Source organism: Benincasa hispida, chromosome 8, assembly GCF_009727055.1.
Source record: "Benincasa hispida cultivar B227 chromosome 8, ASM972705v1, whole genome shotgun sequence".
In the NCBI taxonomy this organism is placed as follows: Eukaryota; Viridiplantae; Streptophyta; class Magnoliopsida; order Cucurbitales; family Cucurbitaceae; genus Benincasa; species Benincasa hispida.
This window is the reverse complement of record NC_052356.1, coordinates 23,375,425-23,387,240: the sequence shown is the minus strand read 5'-3', so window position 1 is coordinate 23,387,240 and position 11,816 is coordinate 23,375,425. Positions and strand designations below refer to the sequence as shown.

The following is an 11,816-nucleotide window of genomic DNA, read 5'->3' as shown; positions in this document are numbered from 1 at the left end:
AATTATTTAGATTATATATTCTTGCGTTATCCATTCAATGCGTATATGTTGTATGTCATCTATCTATCATTGTCATCTACATTTTTCACATTCAATTATATCATCTCTCACCTATCTATGTTCTTACAAGTGTTTTCTCTCCAATTTCTTTGTGTAGGGAATTGCAGAGTTTTGTTTCTGATTTATTATTAGATGTTTATTATAGTCTATCACCGTCTATTGTTAATAGATAATGAAATTTTGCTATATTTATGAATAAATTGGTCAATTTTCCTTTATTTGAAAACAACTCTTAATTTAGTCTTTTATCTTTATTTCTTTTTCATTCTTTTGGGAAAAATATTTAGTTTAGTTTTCTTTTCTTTTTGTTTTTTTTTTGGTTATCCATTCAATATTATTGCATGTCATCCATCATTCCCACCTACATTTTTACACATTTAATTCTTTCATCTTACCCTTTTATGTTGTATAAGTGTTGGCTACCCACTTGCAAGTATAAGAAATTAGGGTGTTTTGTTTTAAGTTGCTTTAGAACTATAAATTCTTTTAATTTTATATTTTAACCTTTCATCTTTTAAATGTTTATTTTTGTCTTCAACTTTTCATGAAAAGGTTAGTTTGGTCCTTATTCCTCTTTTTTCTTTTTTTTTTTTTTCTCTCTCAGCTCTTTCTTACTTTTGGAAAAAGAAAAGCATCTTGATTTTATTTTTTGTGTTATCCATTCAATAGGGTATATCACCTATCATTATCATCTCCATTTTTTTTTAACACATTCTTTTCCCTCTCATCTTACCCATCTTCTGTGCTGTTTAAGTGTTAGCTACCCACTTGTTTGTGTGAAGGAGATTAAGGCATTTTGTTTCTGATTTTTTTAAGATATAACTTTCAATTGTTTTGTTTTAGTCTGCTTTCATAAGAAAGAAAATGATTTTAAATAGTAATAATAAAAAAAAATTAAGACTTCATTTTAAAACCTGAGGTATTTCAAATACTTGTCCACATAAACATTTGTTTATTAAAAAAATCAATAAAGAATATATCTCTGTATCAAAATTCTAAAGTAACAAATAAAAAAAATTAAAATAATTTTTTAATGTGATATTTTGAGGTCTAGCATAAAATATTGGCTAAATTATAGAAAATACTCTTGAATTATGTACTCTGTTTTTTAAAATAGAAACTTTCAAAATTCATTAATGCGCTTAGATTAAAAAAAGTTCCAAAAATACCTTTCATTAGTTTTTGGATGGAAATGGCTAGTTCTCGGTTTAAAAAAGACTCTTGAACTTTCAAAAGTTTTATCTATACTTTTAAACTTAAAATAAGGTTAAAAATATTCTTATGGTAAATATATGTATGGATGTAATGAGTAGTTCGTTTAAATAATAACTCTGAGCTTTTAATAAAGTTACACCAATGCCCTTAACAGTTAAAAAAAAGTTTAAAAATACCCTTTATTGGTAGTTTATAATGGTAACTAATTATCGATACTACATCATCTCTCTTTTTCATTTTATCTCTCTCATCTGCTTCAATCTATAATCTAATACTTTCTTGTTTTCTCTCTTTTCTTTTTCAACTCTTATTCCTCTTCTTATTTAATTCTCCAATCTCTAAAACTACGCCTTCTTTCAATCAAAGTATATATCCTATTCTAACAAGTTGGAGTGCGTTTTAATGAAGTTGTATGTTAGTATTGGAGTTTGATTTAATACTTTAGGGTTTGATATACAAAAAGAGAGACATGTCGAGAATTCGAGCCATAATTTTGAGAATAGCCTTCTAGAAGAAAAAGAAAGAAAATGTGGGAGACTGCACACATAATAGCGTTAAGACATTATCATCAAAATGCACCGAACAAGCTAATAGAAATGAGGCCATTGATGGCACTAAAATTGTGCTATCTTGTGTTGGGTTTTATGTCCTAAAATTCGTAGGTAGAAAATGTAATTAATTGACCATCATCAAAAGCGATGTTATTTCAATAATGTTATTGATTGCATTGTATTCTATTTTTTTTTAATAACCCTAAATACAATAAACTAACAGGTTGTCTTATGAGTTTTGAACTATATGTGGAGACATACAGAGATCAATGTTCAAGATACAACCTAAAAGGTCTATAGTATAGGGATAAGATTGGGTACCTTATCCTAGTGACCCCTATAGATACGACCCACTTTGTATTTGATACAAACGCAAGGATATAACGCGTTCGTGTAGGTGACAGACGAGTGGGGGTATCCAATGCAATGAGTTTGCATAAAACCGAACCGCGAAATAGTAACCACTAGATGTAACACCATTGACTAGATAGGTTTATATTTCAATAAGATGACCTAGGCAACTTACTCTTAATCTTGAGTGTATTAAGAATTCCTTTTCACCAGGGATTGCCCTTTGATTTGTATGGGTGAGAGTGGTTAGTTTTCTCACTCAATAAGCCTACCATTTTAGGGACAAGACCGAGTGAAAAATTGGGAACATAACAATACGAGATAGATTTCACTTCTTCCCGACTTTAAGGTAAGTAGATGAGTGTTCCCTTAAGTGGTGTCTTCGGGACTTGAATAAAGGGTCCTACGCTGTTGTTGGATCGAGAGAGATTTCTGTTTAATGGTTGGACCATAAATAGGTTGTTCATTAGTGGAGCACTGACACTTAAAGATACAGAGGTAACCCAAGGGTAAAACGATAATTTGACCAAACTAGTGTTACGAACACTCGCGTAGGACTAACTTGCTGTTATTGGTCTATATCCGTGGACATAGAAATATATCTGCAGTGAAAAGAGTGCAACTGAGAGTCTTTAGTGGAGCGTACCCACAGTTAACGAATATTGATTAATTTGGTTAATGAGTGTAGCCAATTAATCTCATAACGTTGGAGCTTATGATCTATAGGTCCCCATGTTGGCTAACTAAAGGATATTAATAAAGAATTATTTGAATTGTTCAAATCAATTGAGGAAATTGTATATTAATGTGATTAATATATAATTAATTATAAACGTGATCTATAATTTAAATTATGTTAGAGAGAAATATTTGAATGGGATTCAAATATTTAATTCATGTGAATTAGATTCATGAAGAATTAATTAGTTATAATGTTAGAGAGATGGAAGCATATAAACATGTGATGTTTATATATTAATTAATTAATTAACTATATATTTAATTAGATTTAATATATGGTTATTTAATTAATGTGCCAATTAATTAAATAAAGAGTTATTTAATTAATTAGCATCAAGGGTAAAAAAGGAAATACTTGAAAATTCATCCTATTAGTCTATTTAGGAAAAACATTCATTTGTGCAAAAATATATCCTAGCCTCCAAGATAATTCCTCTCTATATTCTTTCTACAATCTCTCTATCTCTTCCTCTTCCAAGTGTTGGAGACCACTCATCCAACTCTTGGAATCTTAGAGAACAACAAGGTTATTCTTGCGGTGGTTTCGATGATCGTTGAGAAGATGTTTGTGTGAAGAACAAGGGAATTTCGAGAACTTTGGGAATCTACGAAAGTAAGAATCGTTCATGCCTTTTTTTCCCCTTTATAATGAATGCTTATTAGTTTATCTTCTTCTATTCTGTTTTAGTTTGCTGTATTTTGTTTCTTTAAAATAAAATTTCGAAATGCAAAACGTTCTCATGCTTCTACTTGGGATTTGATCCCTACAATTGGTATCAGAGCCAATTTATTGCATTTTCGTTCTTCACATTTTTTAAACAAAAATCAGTTTAGAAAGGTGAGTTTTAAATCTGCGTTTTGAATGAAAGGTTTGCAAAATTGGATGTTTACATTTTTTGGAACATATTTTATGTTTTAATGAGATTAAAATGTAAGGGCCCATTGTATTTTTTTTGGGGCATTTAATTTTTGCTTCGAGTTTATAAGTCCATGTCGATCGAAGAGCACGAGTGTAAGTCCGAGTCGATCCGCAGGGAAGTGCGATTTGTTTTGTTAAGTTAATTTCCTAACTAGAGTGGTAAATGAGGGGTTTTGGTGTGAAAAAGATAAGTGCGTGAAATTAAAATAAAAGGGATAAATGTAATCTATAATAGGAGTCTATCTAATTTTTAGAGCAGAGAGAGTTTCCTATGCAATTTCTTTCACTAGACATCAATTAATTACACTGAATCTGTCAACCCCTCAACCTATTAGAAAATCTAATAGCCCAATTAACAAAATTCGATATAAACCAAATTAGTCCTAATTCAAATTACAACTTTTCCTTCTTAGCAACATACAAGCTAAAATTGAATTGCATTACGAAAGGATTCAATTGTTGAGATATATTACGAGTCGGAAAAGCCATATCTTATAGCATGATTTATTTGGAAAATATTATATTAGGGCATACATGCATTTGGTCAGAAAAAGTCTAGACTTTACACATGCGATCCTAATATGCGCAACTAAATAAATCAATATACGCATAGGCTATGATGATTTTGCAAACAAGAATTTCAATAAACTAATTTGTCAGATCAATTTATAAAAAATCCATTAAGATTCAGTCAAATCATTCCAAAGAGTTCACAACAATTCAGTTAAATTAACTAGAAATCCTTCAAGAAATTAAACATAGGTCTTTTGCTCAAAGAAATTAGATAGAAGTTACTTCTTAATTCATAGAAAAATTTGAGATACACATCCAATCTGTCGATTATAACCCAAAATAAAAAGAAAAACTAACCTAAAGATACTAAAATCTGAAGGGAAAAGAAGAAGATTAAAGTTTAACTTCGGCCTCCATCAGTTCAGCCCTCAAAATTTAGCATATTTTGACCTAGAGACGAAGGAGGTATTTATAGAAATCATCGCAGCATCGCAACACTAGAAACAGCGTTGCAATGCTCGACAAATAAGGTCACTAGCGTCAGGGAAACGTTACAACGCTGGCATTGCTGCCAACTCGGAGCATTGCAATGCTAGGAGTAGCATTACAACGCACCCCTACACATCAAGCTACTACCTTGCAACGTCAGGCGAGCTTTGGGGCTTCGTATAAGGTGAGCGTTGTGACACTGAAGCAGGGAAATTTTGGTCTTTTTGACTCCTTTGAAGCTCGGATGCTCAAATCAACTTCAAATTAACCCCGTTCTTCTCCAAATCGCTAATTCTACCTCTTAATTGCTTGATACCTACAAAATAGAAAAATAAACACATAAAATCTAATAACGAGCCCAAATTAAGCTAGGAATAATAGCTCTTTTTGAAAGCTATCAGTATAGAATATCCTTGCTCATATGTCTCCACATGAATGATCAAAATCAGATCATTTGTAGCACTTTATAACAATTGTAACATCTACAAAGCGGACCATACTCGTAGTGTCACAAGGATAAGGTATCCAGCCTTATTCATCTACTACAAACCATTTAGGTTATCACTTAAACATGATCCACCTATATGTCTCTACATACATGTTTAAGCTACAAAGATAACCTTGGATGTTAGTTTATTGGTTTGTGGTTAATGCAACTAATTTTGAAATAAAACCTCACATATTTTATTATATAAATAAAATATTTTTACATTACAATTACAAACTATTGGACCCTACAAGATTTAGGGCATCAACCCCAACACATATAACACAGGAAAAGCTACTAAATTGTTGATGATCTTCTTGTAAACACAAGGCTCATCAACATTTTGATCAAAGCCATAAGATTTGACTATAGCATCAAACCTTCTATTCCAAGATCGAGATGTTTGCTTCAATCCATAAATGGACCGATTAAGCTTGCAAACCTTTTGCTCTTGATCTTGTTCAACGAATCCCTTTTGTTGGGTCATATAGATGGTTTCGTCAAGATTACCATTCAAAAAGGTAACCTTGACATCCATTTGCCATATTTCATAGTCATAATATGTGGCAATAGATAAGAGAATCCGAATAGACTTAATCATAGCAACATGTGAGAAAGTTTCTTCATAGTCCACTCCCTCAACCTAAGTATAACCCTTTACTACTAATCTAGCCTTAAAGGTTTGCACCTTATCATCTACACCTAGTTTTCTTTTGTAGATCTTTTGCAACCTATGAGTTTACGGCGTACCTTATCCAGGGTAAGATATAAAGTTGGGTACCTTATCCTAGTGACACTATGGATACAACCCACTTTATTGTTGGAAATGTCCTAGAACTCGCAGTTCGTAAATTTTGTGTTAAATATTCTATTTATCAATAAAATATTATTGAGTATCTTATTCAATAAAGTTGTTGATTTTGCATTCTATTATGAAAATCCAGTAAACATATCCATGGCTATAGTATGAATACTTTAACTTTATGTGGTGATATAAACAGGATCAAGTTAATAGTATATAGCCTAAATGGTCTATAAGTATACAGATAAAATTGGATATCTCAGGAGTTAACACTATTGGATGCGGCTCATTTTGTATAGGTAATACAAATGACATGATCCCCAGATCATTCATGTAGAGAACATGTGAGTGGGGCATCCTATGCAATGAGTTTGCATATAGACTGGACCACGAAATAGTCATTTTTTCTCTATAACGGCCGTTTACTGTTAAAACTAACTATTTCATACTTAAGAACCTAGGATAACTCGATCTTAATCCTGAGCTAGCTATGAACTCTTGTTTATTTGGGATTATCTTATGATTTGCATGAGTGAGAGTAGTCCAACAACATTGCTCAATAAGCCTTCCATTTTGGGGATAAGACCGGATGGATAGTTGAGGACATAGCACTGCAAAATGGAATTCACTCCTACCCATTTTAGGGTTAGCAGATAGATTGTTCTCTTAAGTACTGATTCCAGGTCTTGAACAATCGGGGCCCGCCTTCTCATGGTAGAGAAGGACATGATTCACAAGTAGTATTATGAATCAACTTGTTCATTGAAGGGTCAATGGAAACTTAAAAAACAAAATGTATTTACAGGGGTAAAATGGTAACTTTGACCCAGATGTAATTACGAACAACCTGTGAAGGGTCGATTTACTGATTATGGTTTATATGGACAGAAATATATCTAAATGAGGAGAGTGCAACTATCGAGCTATAGTGGTGTGTCTTGATAGTTAACGAATAGTAATTTATTCGATTAAAAAGTTTTACTGAATTAATTACAGATCGTTGGAGCTCATGATCTGTATGTCCATTAGGTCCCTCTACTAGCTCATTAAATTGGAATAACAAATTAAATATTTGATATATGAAATTAGGGTTATAAATTTGAAATGTTCAAATTCAAAGGAGTTTTCGATTGATTGTATATGATACAATTATAAACGTTTAATTTAATTGAAATTAAACGAAATTAGAAAATCAATTAATATTTAAATTATGATTTAAATATAAAATTGATTTATTGGTGATATTGATATTTTATTAATTTAACATTTAGATATTAAATTAATATTTTTAATTAAAAAGTTTAATTAAAAATCAATTAAAATTAGTTTTATTTAAATTAATTATTTTGAATTACTTTTATAAAATTAATTTAAATAATTAAATAAAATGACTTTTTATATCATATAAAGTTAATGTGGTTTTCCAATTTTTGAGAAAAACCCATTATCTACATTTGATGGAATATCACCAAATTCTAATTTCATTTTGGTGATGATCTTCAAGCTGGAGCTATCCACCATGTAATCCTATACATTTGCATGAATTCTACCTATATATAGAAGCTTCATGCATAAAGATCATTAAGCATTCTGAGTTATACTTGCTGAAGTGATAACCTAAAAACCCTACATACCCCTCACTTGTTCTTCATCAGTTCAACTTGATTTAGTATTTCCACCACACGTTCCAGCTTGAACATAGTAGAGAAGATCTTGGTGGTAGTCCTCTTGAATTTCAAGCTCTGTTTTGGTGGATTTCAGCTGAATTTGTGAAGAAAATCTTCAAAGGTAATATCTGTTTCAAACCCTTTTCTGAATATCATATGAACAACATGCTTAAAACTCAAATTAAATGTAGTTTAAGTGCTAATTGATTCTGAAGTCTTCCGTTGCATGATATTTCATTCTTTCAGTATTTGATATAAATGTGATGATCCAACGCATTCGTGTAGGTGACATGCGAGTGAGGATATCCTATGCAATGAGTTTGCATAAGATCGGATCGCGAAATAGTAACCACTAGATGTAACACTATTGACTAGTTAGGTTTCTATTTCAATAGGATGACTTAGGCAACTTAGTCTTAATCCTGAGTGTATTATGAACTTTTGTTCACGAGAGATTGTTCTTTGATTTGTATGGTTGAGAGTGGCTAGGTTTTTTTACTCAATAAGCCTACCATTTTTGGGACAAGATCGAGTTGGTAGTTGGGAACATAATAATACAAGATGGATTTCACTCCTTCTCGACTCTAGGGTAAGATAAGTGTTTCCTTAAGTGGTGTCTCCAAGACTTGAACAAAAAGCTCTATCGTCTCACTGGCCCAAGAGGGATTTCTATTTAATGGTTGGATCATAAACAAGTTGTTTATTAGAGAAGCACTTACTTAAGGATATAGAGGTAACCCAAGGGTAAAACGTTAATTTGATCAAATTGGTGTTACGAACACTCGTGAAAGACTAACTTGCTGTTATTGGTCTATATCAGTGCACACAAAAATATATCTGCAGTAAAAAGAGTGCAGCTGTGGATCTTTAGTGAAGTGTACCCACAGTTAACGAATATTGATTAATTTGGTTAATGAGTTTAGCCAATTAATCTCATATCGTTGGAGCTTCTGATCTATAGGTCTACTAGGCCCCCTTGTTAGATCACTAAAGGATATTAATGAGACATTATTTGAATTGTTCAAATCAATTGAGGAAATTGTATATTATGTGATTATTATATAATTAATTATAGATGTGATCTATAATTCAAATTATGTTAGAGAGAAATTTTTGAATGAGATTTAAATATTTAATTCATGTGAATTAGATTCATGAAGAATTAATTAATTATAATGTTAGAGAGGTGTAAGCATATAAAAATGTGATATTTATATATTAATTAATTAATTGACTATATATTAAATTAGATTTAATATATAGTTATTTAATTAATATGCCAATTAATTGAATAAAGGGTTATTTAATTAATTAACATCAAGGGTGAAAAAGTACCCATATAAATTCATCTTATTAGCCCATTTAGGCAAACATTCATTTGAGCAAAAATATACCCTAACCTCCAAGATAATTTCTCTCTACACTCTCTTTACAATCTCTCTACCTCTTCCTCTTCCAAATGTTGGAGTCCACTCATTTCTCTTGGAATCCTAGAGAATAACAAAGTTATTCTTGTGGTGGTGTCGGTGATCATTGAGAACGTTCGTGTGAAGAATAAAAGGAATTTCAAGAAATTTAGAAATCTACGAAAGTAAGAATTGTTCATCCCTTTTGCTTCTCCTTATTAATGCATGCTTATTATGATGTTTATCCTCTTATATTCTATTTTAGTTTGTTGTATTTTGTTTCTTTAAAATTGAATTTCGAAATGCAAGGCATTCTCACGCTTCCGCTCGAGATTCAATCCCCACATCTTGCTCGGCTTAATTCAAGATTGTTTTTTAGTTTGATGTGTTTATTTAGTGATTTTATAGGTGTTCGGTATCAAAGAGGTAGAATCAAGCGTTAAGGTTGAAATGAAGCTAAAATAAACCAATATGGAGCTCAAATGCATCAACTGGGAAAGAAGAGACAAAATTACGAAAATCCCCTGAGGGCGGGGCACCATGCACAAGGCAGAGAGCGTGCGAGGACGGAGGGCTGCACATTCAACGACTCTGCGACATAGCCAAAAATTTGAGAGTACTGATGCATAGAGTGTCGTGGTGTACGTATTTTGTCAAAGTATCCGCACGCGTCCGGATTGTTGCAACGTTGCAATCTGTGGACCAGTTTGCTTAGAGCACCAGAACGCTTGCTTGATATTATATATATCGTCATTTCTTGTCAATTAGAGCATCCAATTTCAAACCAACCGATTTTTCCTTGTTTTTTCTCTACTATTTTCAACATCCTTCTGTATTCTCCTTTATGTCTTTCATTGAATAATGATTATCAACTAAGGTAAGTAATTCTAGCTTGTGTTTATAGGTTTTCCCCCTTTTAGATTAACTTGTGAGAATTCGTCTTCATCCAAACTGATTTATACATCTGTTTGCTAATTTTCATCTCAATTTAATTGATCATGATTATATTGTCTTGTGATTGTCTAAAAACTATTCTTGATTATATGATTTAGTGCTATTTATTCTTGGTTAAGTTTTCTCTAAAAAGCAGAAGGTTAGATTAACTCGTAAATTGTAGTCCACGACAATGAACATTGCTTTAATCAACATAGAGGAAATCAAATTGAATGCTTAATGATGACGTTTTCGATTTAGTTTTCAAAATTAGCATTATCTTAGATCTTAATGCAATTAGTTCAAATGATTAGAACAGATTCTTCTACGCATGTTGGCTAATTAGTTAATTAGGTCGGTTAATTAGCTTTTAATTTGGCTAATTTTAGACAAGATATTGAAATCAAACCCTCAAGAGTTCGATGACCAAGTAGACTAAATGGGTAAAATTCTAAAATAACTCAAGTTAGACCTTTTATTGATATTATCTCTCATAACTATGACTATCTCTTGCTTTGTACTTTTATGCAAATTTACTTTATGCGCACTTTAATTACAAGCATAGTTTAACCAACCTCTCGGTTACCTTAGGACTGTGAGTATTCTAATTGAGAAACAAGAAGGTTCCTCGTGGATCCGAACTTCCAATCTATGATTTAGGAAGGAATAAAATATTATTTGATTCGTCGTAGAATTCGCATCTTATGGCGTGCCTATCAGCCACAATGTTGAGAGATTGCAAATTTTGATGAAAAGAAACATGCATGCATGCTTTTGAAACTTTTTGGAAAATTTAGAGAGGATGATCTCTCGATGTTGTAACGTTCTTTTCTATATATACCTTGTCACACCCCCTCCCGAGCTTAGCTCTTTTGTCTGGAAGGAAGCGTGAGGACGAAAAATACCATCCTTTTGTGATCAATCTACTATCCACTTCAACCTGTTTTTCTTAGTAAACTCATAGTTAAGTAAATATATCAATAACTCTTTGGCTTAATTTATTTTATTACAAACCAATATAATGTTTACAAAACTCCAAATTTAACTTAGATAACTCTAACTCATAGGTTACAGAACTAAGACCAGACTTTAGACCAGAAGTGTGGTTGATCTTAACCTCAGCAGTACCCTAAAACTCCTCTCTTTTGCTACTTGGAAGAAACACATAAAAGAAAAGAGTGAGCTAAAAGCCCAATGAGTGGTAAACAAACTACAAGATCTCTTTCAACCTTTAAGAGCAAACGAATCAATAACAACATATCAACACAACCCGGACAACAACCCGGACACTACCATAAAGAATCTTTGGTATTCTCGGGGTGAGAACCCAGGAATGGTGGGCTCTGGCTATTTTGGCTAAGGGGGATAGTTTGGGTGGAGGAAGGAGATTGAGAGAATTCTCACAAGAACTCACAAAACTTTTTTGCAACTCTCAATCGTTTAGCAAATTCTATTGTTAACCGTTGTTTGAGAAGAAGAAAAATATTTTTTCTTTTATTCCTCCTACAAAAACAATAACAATAACCACCCACTAAGGTGATTGAAGAGAAAAGAGGGAAGTTATTATTCAAATAATAATAAAATAATATAAACAAATATGATAACTAACTTATCATATTATATTTATATTAAATTATATGTTATATCAAATATAACATATAATCTATAGTTTTAATATTGTA

The 11,816-nt window shown here is 31.8% G+C and overlaps 1 long non-coding RNA gene across 1 annotated transcript; it reads left to right on the top strand.

The window, feature by feature from the left end:
• Positions 1-9,178: 9,178 nt before the first annotated feature.
• On the top strand, positions 9,179-10,086 carry LOC120083504. Its single transcript, XR_005483439.1, has 2 exons — positions 9,179-9,386; positions 9,610-10,086. It is a non-coding gene; the product is annotated as an uncharacterized LOC120083504 (long non-coding RNA).
• Positions 10,087-11,816: the final 1,730 nt, after the last annotated feature.